Source organism: Barbus barbus, assembly GCF_936440315.1.
Source record: "Barbus barbus genome assembly, chromosome: 10".
Taxonomy (NCBI): Eukaryota; Metazoa; Chordata; class Actinopteri; order Cypriniformes; family Cyprinidae; genus Barbus; species Barbus barbus.
Window position 1 is genome coordinate 23,540,418 of NC_136738.1, and position 14,069 is coordinate 23,554,486.

Here is a 14,069-nt window from a genome sequence, read left to right on the forward strand (position 1 = left end):
CAACATGTTCACTGTGTGTTATAAATCATCATACTCTTAAAAGCTATAACCACAAATAATTAAATATTATAATACATCAAAACTGTTCTTATGATTATTCATAAGCTGATATAACTAGTATAAGTTTTTTTTATTTAGATAATGCATTATGCAGTCATTATAATTAAGAATACCCTTATAATGTATTATAAATATGGGCTTCATAGAAAGTGTTACCGAATGGTTTACTGGTGAAATACTATCGTAGTCTGTTACCTTCAAAATGATAATGAAGCACCAGCAAACGAGTGTGTGCTCTAGTATTCTAAGTAGGCACTGCAGTGAGCTCTGCGGTATGCATGTTGTCAGTATGCTGTCAACCCTTGACAGCTGCACAGAGTAAATCTCAAGAGACAAAGCATGGAGCTGGGCAACAGATAGAGCTCAGGTTGATCCATAGACAAACCCCAGCTAAACTCTAGTGTAATAAGATGTGTGAAGCCCGAGGCAGAAGGGACTGATCCCGGCTTCCTCCTGATCCAGGCTCCCCTGAGCTCATCAGCAGTAAACTGTGACAGAGTTGTCAAGGCTGGAGGTCATTCTAAGACAGTGTGAGTGTGGAAGACAGTCTTCTGCATAACATGCTGCTGCTTTCCCTGCTGTTGGGTCAGCGACGTGACACTCATTTCTTTTACCAGATCTATTTTAAAACATTAAATAATTATATTCAATGTTTGATTAAAGTTTTATATGTGTGGGGCTTCAAGTAAAAAACAAAAAAAGTCTAGTTGAAGTAGAAAAGAAAGAAGTCTCATTAAAAGGCAGGAAGTAGTTTAACATTATTGTTTAATAGTCATTCAATCATTCGATCATTCAAAAAAAAAACTTTGATATTTTCAAATTAAAAGTATCAAACAGGTTCAAATTAAAGAAAAATGTGACCCTGGGCCACAAAACCAGTCTTAAGTCACTGGGGTATATTTGTAGAAATAGCCAAAAATACATTGTATGGGTCAAAATTATTTATTTTTCTTTTATGCCAAAAATCATTAGGATATTAAGTAAAGATCATGTTCCATGAAGATATTTTGTACATTTCCTACTGTAAATATATCAAAACGTAAATTTTGATAAGTAATATGCATTGCCAAGAACTTCATTTAGACAACTTTATAGGTGATTTTCTCAATATTTTGATTTTTTTGCACCTTCGGATTTCAGAAATTCAAATAGTTGTATCTCGGCCAAATATTGTCCTATCCTAACAAACCACACATCAATGGAAAGATTATTTATTCAACTTATTCAAACAAATCAATCAATCAATTTTCAATTTATATAGTGATGGTCCTCAAGAATAAGTGATGGTTCTCAAGTATTTTTGCCCATTCATTTTCTCTATAAGGATTTGAAAAAGAAAAGAAAAGAAAAGAAAATACTTCTATGGCACTTCTATGGGGAAGTCGTGGCCTAATGGTTAGAGAGTCGGACTTGTAATCCAAAGGTTGCGGGTTCGAGTCTCCGGCCGACAGGAATTGTAGGTGGGGGGAGTGAATGTCCAGCGCTCTCTCCACCCTCAAAACCACGACTGAGGTGCCCTTGAGCAAGGCACCGAACCCCCAACTGCTCCCCGGGCGCCGCAGCATGGCTGCCCACTGCTCCGGGTGTGTGTTCACTGCTGTGTGTGTGCACGTTGGATGGGTTAAATGCAGAGCACGAATTCCGAGTATGGGTCACCATACTTGGCTGAATGTCACTTCACTTCACACTTCACTTCAACCAAACAAACCAGCTCCAAGATGAATCATAGACAAATGTCATAGAAAAAATGTATTTCATACATAAATATATTCAAGCTGTTTCAAACTGTAACTTGACTGTGACATTTGTTGTACTTTATGTTGTAAGTCGCAGCTGTGCACTTTTGGTTTAGTTCTCATTTCCATGGTAGCACCGACTTCTCTGATTGGTGGATTCAACGAGCTTCTTCAGGATTATGATTAATGCTGTTCGTCACCAGGAAGCTGGCTATTAAAAACATGTTTTAACTTTCTAAAGTTGAAAAACTAAAAGGTTCTTTTTTTTCACTTTTGGAACCATACTCAAATTTACTGTGTTCTATCTTATTGTTGTAAGCTGATAACGAAAGGGTTTAAACGTTAAGTGTTTTTAGGTCAATATGCAATATATCCTCAAGCCAGAAGGCAAAGAATTTGTAAACAGGGTTACTCCATAAATAGAATATGCATCTATGGCTTTAAAACAAGATGTTTCACTGATTAAAACAGTGATTTACTCTGTGAAGTAATGGTGGCATGGGGGAGGGCCACTGTTTATGTTTGTAGCTGTGAGAATAAGCAATATCTTTAACCCATGTAGAAAATCCTGGCAAAAAATAAATAAATACAGTTTATAAATGAAAAATGACTGAAAATATCTATGAGCACTTCTTCATCCCCCTCTACTGTCTCTGTCAATAAAAAGATGGAAAAAGTCCAAAAATATTCTTCTATAATTAGAAATAAATCTAACAAGCTGAAAGTTTTGTCTGCTGCCTCCAGGTCCCCTGTTACCACCTTCAGTTTGCAGAATTACAATGTGACCTCAAGGCCTCCACCAGCCCTTAAGCGGCCACACAAAATATGTTGGTAAAAAGTGAGATCTGAATCTGAGATGACCTGTCCTCCATTAAAAGCTTAGTCAGAGGCCTCTAAAACATTTTATGAAGCATTTTTATTAAATCCAGAAAGAAAGTGAGATTAGGAACCTGAACTGACCACCTCACTGCTAAATAAAGAATCTCCTAAACTGAATGAAGACTAATAGGGCTTTAGAAACAGCAAGACCGTTAAACTACCATTGCATGTTGAACACTCATTGATTTAATGAGGTAACAATGTTGATTTCCCAAAACTAGTTCAGACTGGATTTGTATATCTATAACTTTAAAGTGAACTGCCTGATGAATGAAAGCAAATACTGCAAGATATTGTTCATAAAAGCAAATTACAATCCACAATAAATACGGTGGTCAAGGCAATGTTCGTATTGTGGTTTAGGTGATTATTTTGCAATTACAGTCAACAAACATGGAACAGTTACAATCACATAATATTTATGATAATATCCAGGTAAAATTATAACTTAAAACCAACATTTTATGCCCTCATCTTTACTTATTTGGTAAGTAGCCTTGATTCCAGATTTAATTCAACACAGGACAACCAAAATGGTTGTGTGCAAATTTTGCTAATTCACAAGCCAACAAACTGGGACAATTATGTTTGCAAAGGTAATGTTAATTATTATAATTGAGTGATAGGCGATATTTTTAATCAGTGGCATTATTAAAAGATTTACTATCTGGTGTCCTCACGTCACCTCCTCAACCTGCATCCCTTAGTGCTTTCACATGAAGAAAAAGAAAAAAAAAAGACAAAAGTGAAATAAATTACATTTTCCAGTTTTCTCCTTGAACGATGAGTAACTATGGCAATTCTCAATGTAGCATTGAATGATCTACAATGGTGTTATTTTTCATGAAAGAAAATCAAAACACTTCCTTAAACTCACCAGCAGAAAGGCCGCGTGATCCTTCTAATATGGCATCTAATTAAAACAGTCACCTAGAAAGCAATACAGTGTAACACCATTCTCTATAGTGGTTAGGGATGGTGAATAAAGACTAAATTGGAGAATGTTTTACAGCAGGAGGGTGACTGGATCAATCCCTCAGATTGACATCTGTATTTACCATTCACCATAGAATAGAAGCGCTCAACCGGAAGATCAACATTCATCCACAAGGTATTTTTACTTACTTAATCTTTACACATTCAAGTAGTTCTTATGTTTATGTATGAGAGATTATTGTCACGCAGATATCTGAGTGGCCCAATGCCATATGTAGTCTCGCCACTGGTGTGTACATACAGAAGTAATTGAGTCACATTACTCTAAATACATTACTCTAAATGGACAAAATAAACTAGTTCAGCAAGTATCAAAAGTTATTTAATGAATAGTTTATTTTCACATATTCATCATCTTGATATGTCAGATATCCACAAACATAAAAGTGAAAGCCTCATAGCTTTGAAAATGCCACATTGAAAGCTATTTAAAGTCCTGCATGCAGTAATTTGTTGTCAAGAGTTCCTGAGTGGCCCACAGGAGCTTTTCTCTATGCAATTATCGGACGCAATTATTAAAATCTTGTTTGAGGCAAACAGCTGCATGTCACTGATATAATACAAACAGATCTGACTGTGAAAAGACTTTTTGTAACCCTAGCTGAAGAAGCTGAGTAGAAGCTGTTCTCAAACAATCCAAAGGAAATGGTGTAATTTTAGCGGTGAGCAATGGCTTGTTGATGGGATGGAGTGATGAGTGAAAAGCAAGCAACTTTGAATACTCAAGACATTTAATTTACAAGGACGGGAAGAAAGAAGGGCATTTTTCTTAGATCATGGAATCAAACCTTGCAGCTTTTGAGTTCCTGTCTCTCATTGCCATCCAATCACAAGTCTATATTCCATCTCACATTACTTACTTCACTTTATTTTTTCATGACTATTGAGGGTATTCCTGCTGAAAAGAACAGAAAATGTATTTTCTGTTCTCCATCAAAGGATGTTGGCATGCTCATGTTTCCAGGAGGCTTTTTAATTAACAACCAGCTTTTCCAGCTAAATTTTATTTTCCAAGGAGGCCTATAGAAAAAGCCATCCGTTAACATTCCCATTCATCTCAGACTAGCACTAACCTGTCTGAACCAGCATTGGACTTAACAGTCTTGTCAGCAGGGAAACGCCTATGTTCTCAGTACAAAGAATATGATGAGGCCAGCTGGCCATCATGGTAGTGGCCACAGTCCTGCATCTGCTTTATTGCAAAGCCGCTGCAGTGTCATGTGTAGTTTGATGCACTGCAAATGTCTTTGGGGAACGCCAATGTATTCCGTCACACTGACTAAAGCCCACCCAGCACTTTCACAGATAGCATGGTTGTTTATAATGAGGTCTGCTTCTTTACGAATTCCCATTTTCATGCCACTGCTATAGCTGAGCCTTATAACTCCCAGTCTTTGATCTAGGCTCCATTATGCTCCATGCTTGATTTCAAGGAAACCCTCTGCTAACCCGGAAAAAAACAGGCTGCACTGAAAGAAAAATGTCAAGACAAACCTAACTGAACGGCTTGTTGCATTTTCCAACAATATTTGTTTAAAATAATCTCCTGGATTGCCTTCAGTTAATTGCTGGTAATTTCCTCAGTGTATAATATTACACTGTCGGCGCATCACAGAATTAGTCGCAGCACAATTAGCACTGGGAAGTAAGCTAATCATTTTTTTATTGGTTCCAGTTTCAACGCCGCATTATTGTTCAGGTTAAAATAGACGGGACGTGAACTGGCAGGCTCAGCTCTCCTGATGCTCTAAATGGCCAGTGTTTTGCTAATAACACTGTTAGGGGTCCCATTAAAAGTTTGTTATACCTGGCCTTACTGGGTAAGCCAGTTATTCAGTCACATTTATACCTCTGAGCAGATGTGTGATCGCCAATGATAGAGAACACATAAATTTCTAATGTATAAATCTAGCAAACGGTTCATAAAAATGCAAATGTGTATTTGCAAATAAATAACGAGGGAATATTTTAACATTCCGTGACTTTGTTTCTATGGCATTTGTAAGACACTTTATGGCTATTAGCACAGAAAGTTGAGAAACAACTTATTTGCAAGCAAATATGCAATGCATCACCATTTAAAATGGTGAAATATAAATAACTGCCAGCAGCTTTAACCTTCATAATTCTCTCTGGAGCCTATTTCCTAGATTCATTATTGCAGTACATCAACTATGATATTTTTATTCTACGCTTAATTCTCAAGTGACTCATACTAAGAGCAGAGAGTAAGATGATTTGTAGTTCCTACATATGACACATGCATCATTTGCAAGTGCTGACACTCACCGCTTTCAATCATCATGTCTCTGTTAATGTATATCAGGGTTGTGCACTATTCTGAACTGGAATGAGAATGCCTTTTAAATGTCTTAAGAATTCTAATTGAGGTAGTGGACAGCATGCTGAACTCCACAATGCTGTAACGTAAGTTTTAATTTTAGGAAGTAGAAGTCATATTAACTGAAATTTGATGGTTTAATTCTCTGAGATTTTGGGTTGAAGCTAGCTAGATTCCTCTTCCTGTCATTCCAAGTCATGTTCCTGTGGTGTGTGGCCAATTTACAACTCAGTTGTAAAGGGAGACCATACTAAATTTTACACAAAACTGACGACCAGAACCCATACAACTTTATAGTTCTCGTCAGGGTTTCGCAACACGATCATGCAGAAAATACTAGAGAGCTAGTGACTTAGCGATCTGTATTTGGCACAGATTGTTCCATAAGAGCACCGCCACCAGAGTTTACTTTTTCACATTAGAACTTAAATGTAAGAAGGGATTCAGATAATCATGTTCATAGTAAGACATGGCACTCACAGGAAAAGACCAGCGATCCCTGGACACGCAAATGACTGGGTGTTTGTCAACACGGCAGATGCCACTAGCACAAAGGGAATAAGATCTAAAAGCTTAACTTTTACCACCAGAGGCTTGCTGACTGTCAGTTCTGAGGGTGCTGCAATTAAGCCAGCACGAGATGCATGCATTGTTAGGAATAAAACTGTTAAACTGTGCCTGAATTCAATCAGTAGACAACCAAAGCGGTTCACAAAACTGTGAGCTTCTCCCATTAGCCTATTGTAGTTTGGTAATTAGCCATTTTATATTTCAATGCTTAATTTGTTGAGGGGATGACAGAATTATCCACAGCAATTGTGAATTGGTGCTTTGTGTGCATGAAAAACTTATCAAGGTCCTCACAGATGAGATGCCGAGGAGTCCAAAACAAAGCCTGGTAATTCAAATTCTTGATGCATTATACCTCAAAAAGAAATGAGACAAGCCAGCAATACAGTTTTCTTAAAAGCACTTGATTGCTTTTGGAGCACTCATTGGGCCTCATTTATCAATCTAACGTAAAAATGAACACAGAACCTTGCGGGAAAAAAAAAAAAAAAAAAAACCCACACACACCTCACTTGTGAGTCATGAAACATTCGTATGCCACCCAAATCTCATCGTACGAATCATCATATTAATAAATGTGGTTGCTAAAAACAATAGCCATTTGAATATCACACCCCTAAACGGCATTTCAGTTTGACGATGAATAGCTGAAGTGTCAAGCAATGCTAGAACTAAATGTTTGTGCGCAGCACTAGTGTGATCATATGGATTAATTCAAATAAAGAGTGCATTAAGACCAGCACAAAAATTTGCATAGCCTCTACATGCAGTCTGATCTGTAGAAGTGCGAGAACCCAGGATGGCTCAAAAGAACTTCAACTCAAGATATTCAGAATCTTGACAATTTATTGGAAAATGAGTCACAGGAATTTAAGGATAATTTCTCCACTGGAGACAACTGTATGGGTACCATCTGCTCGTTTCCCAGCATCTCTCTCTGCAAGAGAAAAGAAAGTCAGAACAGGGCTCAAGTATGCCACAGACTATTAACTAGAAGTAGCGCTCACTCTTCCTGTTGCAAGTCTGAACACAGGAGTCTGCTGGAGTTGGGGTACAAACTGATGTACTGCAGTGAATGAAAACCTGGCAGAGAACAGATTTTAGACAAAGTAAAGCCAAATACAAAAAGGTCTGAAAAACAGAGAGATAAGTACCGTCTCCATTAAGGGAGCCAAAGTTGCAGGTTCCACAAACATGAACATTTTGAGTACAAATCGTTTGTAGTGGGTTGGAAACGGCAGGCCTGAAGACCCATCCACAGGGATCATAGTCGTCAGGTAAGGGTCATCCTGGTAAGGACAACTGCACAATAGCAAATAATAAACAATTCTATCCAGCAGTGTTACACTTAAAAAAAAAAGTCACCTTAGTGGTTATCCGTTCATGAGAAGATCCCACTGGGGCAGGCTCTGAGGGTCAGGGTTTGAGGTTGCCCAGCAGTGACCCAAAGTCAGAACAATGTTGGGGTCGGTCCTCTCTAGAATGCACACTTCAACGTAGACCGACTCCCGCAGGACTTTTGGTCACAGGATACTCAGCGTCACCATAGTATGAGTATGCTTGATCCTCTGCACAAGTCAGACGGCACATTCAGAGCAACCCCAGTTTTAAGTGGACAAGTTAAAAATTACACTTTACCTTCCACACATCCATTAGCAAAACACTGCCCATTAGCCAGTCTAAGCTCCACTCTCAGAGGTCCAGGAGCAGCTACAGGAGGTGGAGGAGGAACAGTGTTGACTTCAACAACCAGTGCCTCAACACTGGTGCCAGAATATCTACACTGGAAGAAGAGCCTGAAAGGGAAGACTCCCAAGTTAGAAGACCTGGACCAAGAGTCATGACACCAATTAAAGTTACTATTAGTCACTCATAATGGCTGTCCCTGGTGATGGAGCCTAGTGGCCCAACACCTACTTCGTAGGTAGAAGTCATTCAGTTTCCATAGACTAGAACATCGCCATCCATCTGCAAGGAAGTTAAAGTTAACTTAAGCAGATAAGTGCTACATAAGATAAGATACCAACCATCATTGTGGTGCCACAAGCAGTGACAGGGAACTGGTAGATGGCAAGAGCTACAGTGGTGTCAACAGGACCACAAGGAGGATCAGTTCCACCCAAAAGGCTGATGGAATCCAAACTCAGCCTTGGAAGGGTTGCATCTCTCATTGCCACAACTACAAACTGCCCATCTCTTCTACACTGGACAGTCACTGGCAAAGAGGGGAAAAACACTTTAATAGGGAAGACAAGGCCTCAAGTAGGCAAGACATGCCACATGAAACCAGTATTAACAATTTACCAAATGGAGCTAAATGGTGCAAGAATTCATTTTAAAGAAACAAACATTACTCACGTGTCACTTAATTTACACAAATGAAACTGCAAATAGGTACTTGTGATCTAAAAAGGTGCTTTATTAAAAAAAAAAAAAAAAAAAAAAAGTTCAAGCCATGTTCTAAAGTTGAGTCTAATTACACTGCATTTATGGCGCTTTTCCACTGCGTGGTACTACTCTGCTCGACACGGCTCAGTTTGTGTTTCCACTGCAGTTTAGTAATCGCTTTCGAGTGGGTGGGATTCTTCACGCGTCATTATAGTTGCACCGCCTCTACTGCCATGACTCCTGAAAAATGTTTTAATTCCATGTCGCTCCATCACTCTCTCGCTGGACCCGCTCAGCCATCAATGAGAGGATCGTCTGTACTTCCTCAGACAACGACAGCCATTTTTTGGTGGTTTAAAAAAGGTGCGCTCCAGTGCTGCCTGGAGAAGTGGCTATACTCTCCCATCCCCCAAGGAAACGCCAACTAAACCTGTTGCCTTGACTTGCCTGTACATGCTACTATACCAGGGGTCTTCAACAGGGTTTGAAATGAACTTTCACTCACCAGACAGTTTTGCTAATAAAATTAAGTTACCGGCCAGTCACAACTTCTACTAGCCAAAAAAAAAAGGCAGTTTCTCTTAACTTATTAAATGTCAACCTTTGTTTCATAATGTACGTTTTATTTATAATTTCCAGTTAATATAAGACATGAATCAAATGAAATCAGCCTCAAATTTCTTTCCACTGCAGAAAAAAAAAGCCCAGACAGTTTAATACTGAAATGTAACATGAATAATTTTCCAAAATTGCAACTGCATAAGTAATGCTGTGTTTTAAACTTAGTTTAATATACAAATATGAAATGGGGAAAATACAGTAGGCTACTTTTAAATATGAAAGTAAACCACCAGTAGGTAACAGCAAGTGACTGTCTTAATGAGTCATTGAATCATTTATTCAAATGATTTGATCATTCTTGAATGAATCGGTCGTCTGAAGCAAGCGCCTTTATGAATGGTTTGAATCAATGACTCATGATTAATTCAGTAACTTGTTGCTCTGAGATGTGCGACTGTTCTGCGGTGATCTTTGTTTGGAACTTTTTTTTTGTTAAGCCAACCAATGAGCGCACCCGCCACTACACCACTGGTGCGCTCATTCAAAACAGTTGGGTTCGGTCCATCCCTGGCTGTGCCGATTTAAATCTAGCGGGAATGCTGGTCTTGTGCTGAAATTTTTATGACACAGGCAGTGATGACTTTCTCCGGCCAATCAGTGATCGGCAGAATTTACATGTCATGTTTTGGTAACGGTAAGGCTCGCTTGGAACCTCGGCGGTACTAAAAAAGTACCAGGTACTGTTCCCAGTGGAAACCCCCCCAAAAGTGAGCTGTACTGAACCATACCGTGCTGTACCATGCAGTGGAAAAGCACCATTAGATGTATGATCACAATTCAAGTCTCAGGATGTTACAAATTACATACCCGCTTTGCCTTAATAGCACTGTTGTCCATCAAAGCAGCAGTTTATAGCAGCACAGTTTGCAGGAGAAATGTCAGGCTCTCCACACTGCACCTTCTCATTGTCTTCCACATTACGCTTATGAAAAGGATCTGCCTGAGGAGCTGGTTGTTTATCATCAACACTCAAAGAAGACTGCTGTCCAGGCCACTGGAAAGCTTGTTGATTTTGTGCTAGTAAATATGCAACACACAAACGACTAGTGATCCAAAGTACCACAACTTGCAAGAAGCTCCAACGTGCTGCCATGTTCCAGAACCAAACACAACTACTTAGCACCTGCAAACAGCTATTTTTAAAGGGTGATAATTAGCCACCTTTGACTGTTTCTCCGCCTCAGTATTTACCACCAATTAGCACCCAGCCCTGATTCATCAAGATCTGCAACGTTTCTGCTGGCCTCACCAGGTTTGATAAGATATGTCATGCTATGAAACGGCTATGAAACCATTGTACTCTTAAATTGTGTTAATGTGCTAATTCAATGATTAATTCAAGGTCTCATAAATATCAAGGGTAAAATGTAAATGTAATATACCCCCCACTTTAGCTTACATGTTTTTGGTCCTCCCTCAAAAAGTGTTTTTTTTAACTCTCGTGGCTTTTGGATCTGACAGAAACTTTTAATTTAGCCTAATATAACTCATGAATGAAAGACTGCATTCAATGGCATATACCAAGATGAACATACTGTATGAAGTGCTGATGTGTAACCTAATGTAACTCTCATTGGGTTCTGGTTTCAAACACATGACATTAAAGGGTTAGTTCTACCCAAAATGAAAATTCTGTCATTAATTACTCACCCTCATGTCGTTCCAAACTGTAAGACCTTCGTTCATCTTCGGAACACAAATTAAGATGTTTTTGATGAAATCAGAGAGCTATCTGATACTCCATAGACAGCAACACAACTGAAATATTCCCAGGTCCAGAAACATAGTAAATACATTGGTAAAACGGTGGCCATCAGTGGCTGATGAACGAAGATGAACGAAGGTCTTACGAGTTTGGAACGACATGAGGGTGAGTAATTAATGACAGAATTTTCATTTTGGGGTGAACTAACCCTTTAATGAGTTTTTGGTTGCCATTAAGTCTCAAAGCTCAAAGTTGCAGAAATCAATTTCAGGCATTTTACTACTTATGATATGTACCTGCATAATGTAAATGTTAACAGAATTTTCATTCATTTTAATTTAACTTAAAGATTAGGCTTCGGTAAAAGACTTTGCAATGGGTTCACAACAATGGGTTCTTTAAATCACAGAATATAATGAAACCATTATAATGTCAAATTATAAAAAAATGTGTTACAATAGTGACAGTAAAAAAAAATGTTTTAATTTATAAAGCTCTAAAAACCTTACTGACTGATGTTTTAGTGCACTTCTTGCAAATATGGAAAAATAAAGGCTCTCAATTAAATAAGTGCAGTTTTTGTTGAGTGTGGTCATAGCATGAATAAATATCTTGATGGTTACAATAGTGACCGGTGGGATAACAGTGAACTAATGCTTAAAGGTATACATAAATCCAATTGCAGTTGTTAGTGAAAATTACACTAAAATGTTGCAATGACAAAATATTGCACTAAATTAAAAATTTTAATATCACAAGTTACAAGATTGATCTTATAATACTGGTAGCACCAATATAAAAAAAAATGATTATATATGATACAAAAAAAGTCACAATTTTGAAATATGTTGATGGTTGTATTTTTTTGTCTTTTATCTCAGTATTCCTGTCAGTGTTGTGTAAGGGATTTTTATGTATAACATTAACCCTAGAATGTGATCAAACAGTTTAAAATAGCTGGGCTAAAATATATAACAATTTTTATGGCTGAAGAAATATGTTAATTCAGTACATACATTATGCCACCGGTCACAATTGTGACCGACCATAAAACTTTTTCACACACTTTTCTAAAACATTTTCAAAAAAATATGTTCATGTCTGGGAAAAATTGATGAAAAACAATAAAACTGACCTGTAAATGTAATTAATTTCATGCACAACATGCATTATCCCCATCCCTGAGATTTATCTGAGATTCAGAAAGTGTTTTCTGATTGGCCAAAAAAAAAATGAGGTCTGTCACAGCAACAGGTGAATTTCTCAAAACACTTATTTAAGTGATATCTATCAGGCTTATTTGTGTGTGTGTGTTAAAAAACATATATATAAAAAAAACATATTTAAGTGAACTAAGCAAAGAACAATGTATACATTCAATTGAGTACATTTAATAAACCCATTTGTCAACTGTGTCAAAGTCTGTTCTACATGAATAAGATTTCACACACCTCACAGTGCAAAGTGCTAAATTAGCAACAGCAGAATTCACAGACCATAAGTTCAAACTGTTCAGCAGTTGCTTCTATTATTTTATCCTCTCAAAGTAAAGTAATGTTACAGTAAGTGTCACAGGCACTACTGTAGGGAATAACCTGTAGACCTTGGGAAAAATTACATTTATGATTCATTGCTCTAAAATTGTCATATAATTGACTTTTTTTATTCTTGGTCAAACAATCTTTTCAGTTGCTTTCTTTTTCACTTTCTTTCTCTGTCCTTTTTCTTTTTATCAAAAAAGAAAAGAAAAAGAAACACCACACTTAATTCACACTTGAACTCTCATAACTGAAGAACAAAAGGCACAATGGTATTTCCATTCACATATTCAATTCAACTGCGTTGCACGGCAGGTAAAATGGAAAGGTAATAAAAGAAAGGCAATGAATGAGAAAGTCTGCTGGACATGGTCTGATATGAACCGCAAGTTCTTGCATTAGTCAACGGAATTGAAAATAATAAGACTAAGAATAACAGAATATTCTCTACAGGGTGGAAATGGCTCAAATTTGATTTTTTTTTTAATTTATTATTATTATTATTATATTTTTTTTTCACATGACAATGCCTAGCTAAGATAGCATGTCTTTATAATATACAGCTACTTTTTTTTTTTTTTTTTTGCTTTTAGGAACTAGAGGTTTCTACTAAACCTACTATCCATTCAGCATGGTCTGAACAAAATACTGTATCAGAACGGAGCAGAATAACATGAATGTCTCTTTTTTTGTGTCATAAATAGATCAGAATGTTCTCCAGCAAACCAATATGATCAATAAACATTTAGTATGACATTCATATGATCAGAAATTTGTGAAGGGCATTGCTTCCCACCTAAAACCGAGTAACCCAAAAACCACAGCTGTCTATCCGCCAGGAGCGATGTCTGCTTGATGTGCAAATGGCTGCTTGATGATTTACGTGTTTGGTAATGATATTATTGGGCCTCTACATAGCCCCCTTTCTCTCTGTGCCTGTGGTTTTGTAATTTCACAGATGATGACTTTGAAAAACATACACAATATGTTAACCTAACTAAAATGTCATATTTCCTCAAAAGTGCTCACACAGCTATTCATTTAAATGGAAATGGAGTGAACTTTGAAACGCACAACCTACGCTTTCTCTACTAATTTGAAAGTATTTCACCTCGCCGAGGACTGAAGTTAGTAGAATGAGGCCTTTTAAATGGCATAAATAATGTAAATTCCACTGGTAAAAGTGAAGACTAGTAAACAAAGCTGTCAATTGTATATGAAGGGTTGCCATGGCG

At 37.5% G+C, this 14,069-nt stretch overlaps 1 pseudogene across 1 annotated transcript; it reads right to left on the bottom strand.

Annotated features, from left to right (window-relative positions):
* Positions 1–7,572: 7,572 nt before the first annotated feature.
* On the bottom strand, positions 7,573–10,684 carry LOC306875648 (zona pellucida sperm-binding protein 4-like; annotated as a pseudogene). The gene is made up of 7 exons: positions 10,399–10,684; positions 8,610–8,797; positions 8,453–8,550; positions 8,221–8,378; positions 7,960–8,150; positions 7,737–7,884; positions 7,573–7,665 (listed from the first exon to the last, which is right to left on the bottom strand). The product of its transcript is annotated as a zona pellucida sperm-binding protein 4-like (transcript).
* Between the last annotated feature and the right edge of the window lie 3,385 nt (positions 10,685–14,069).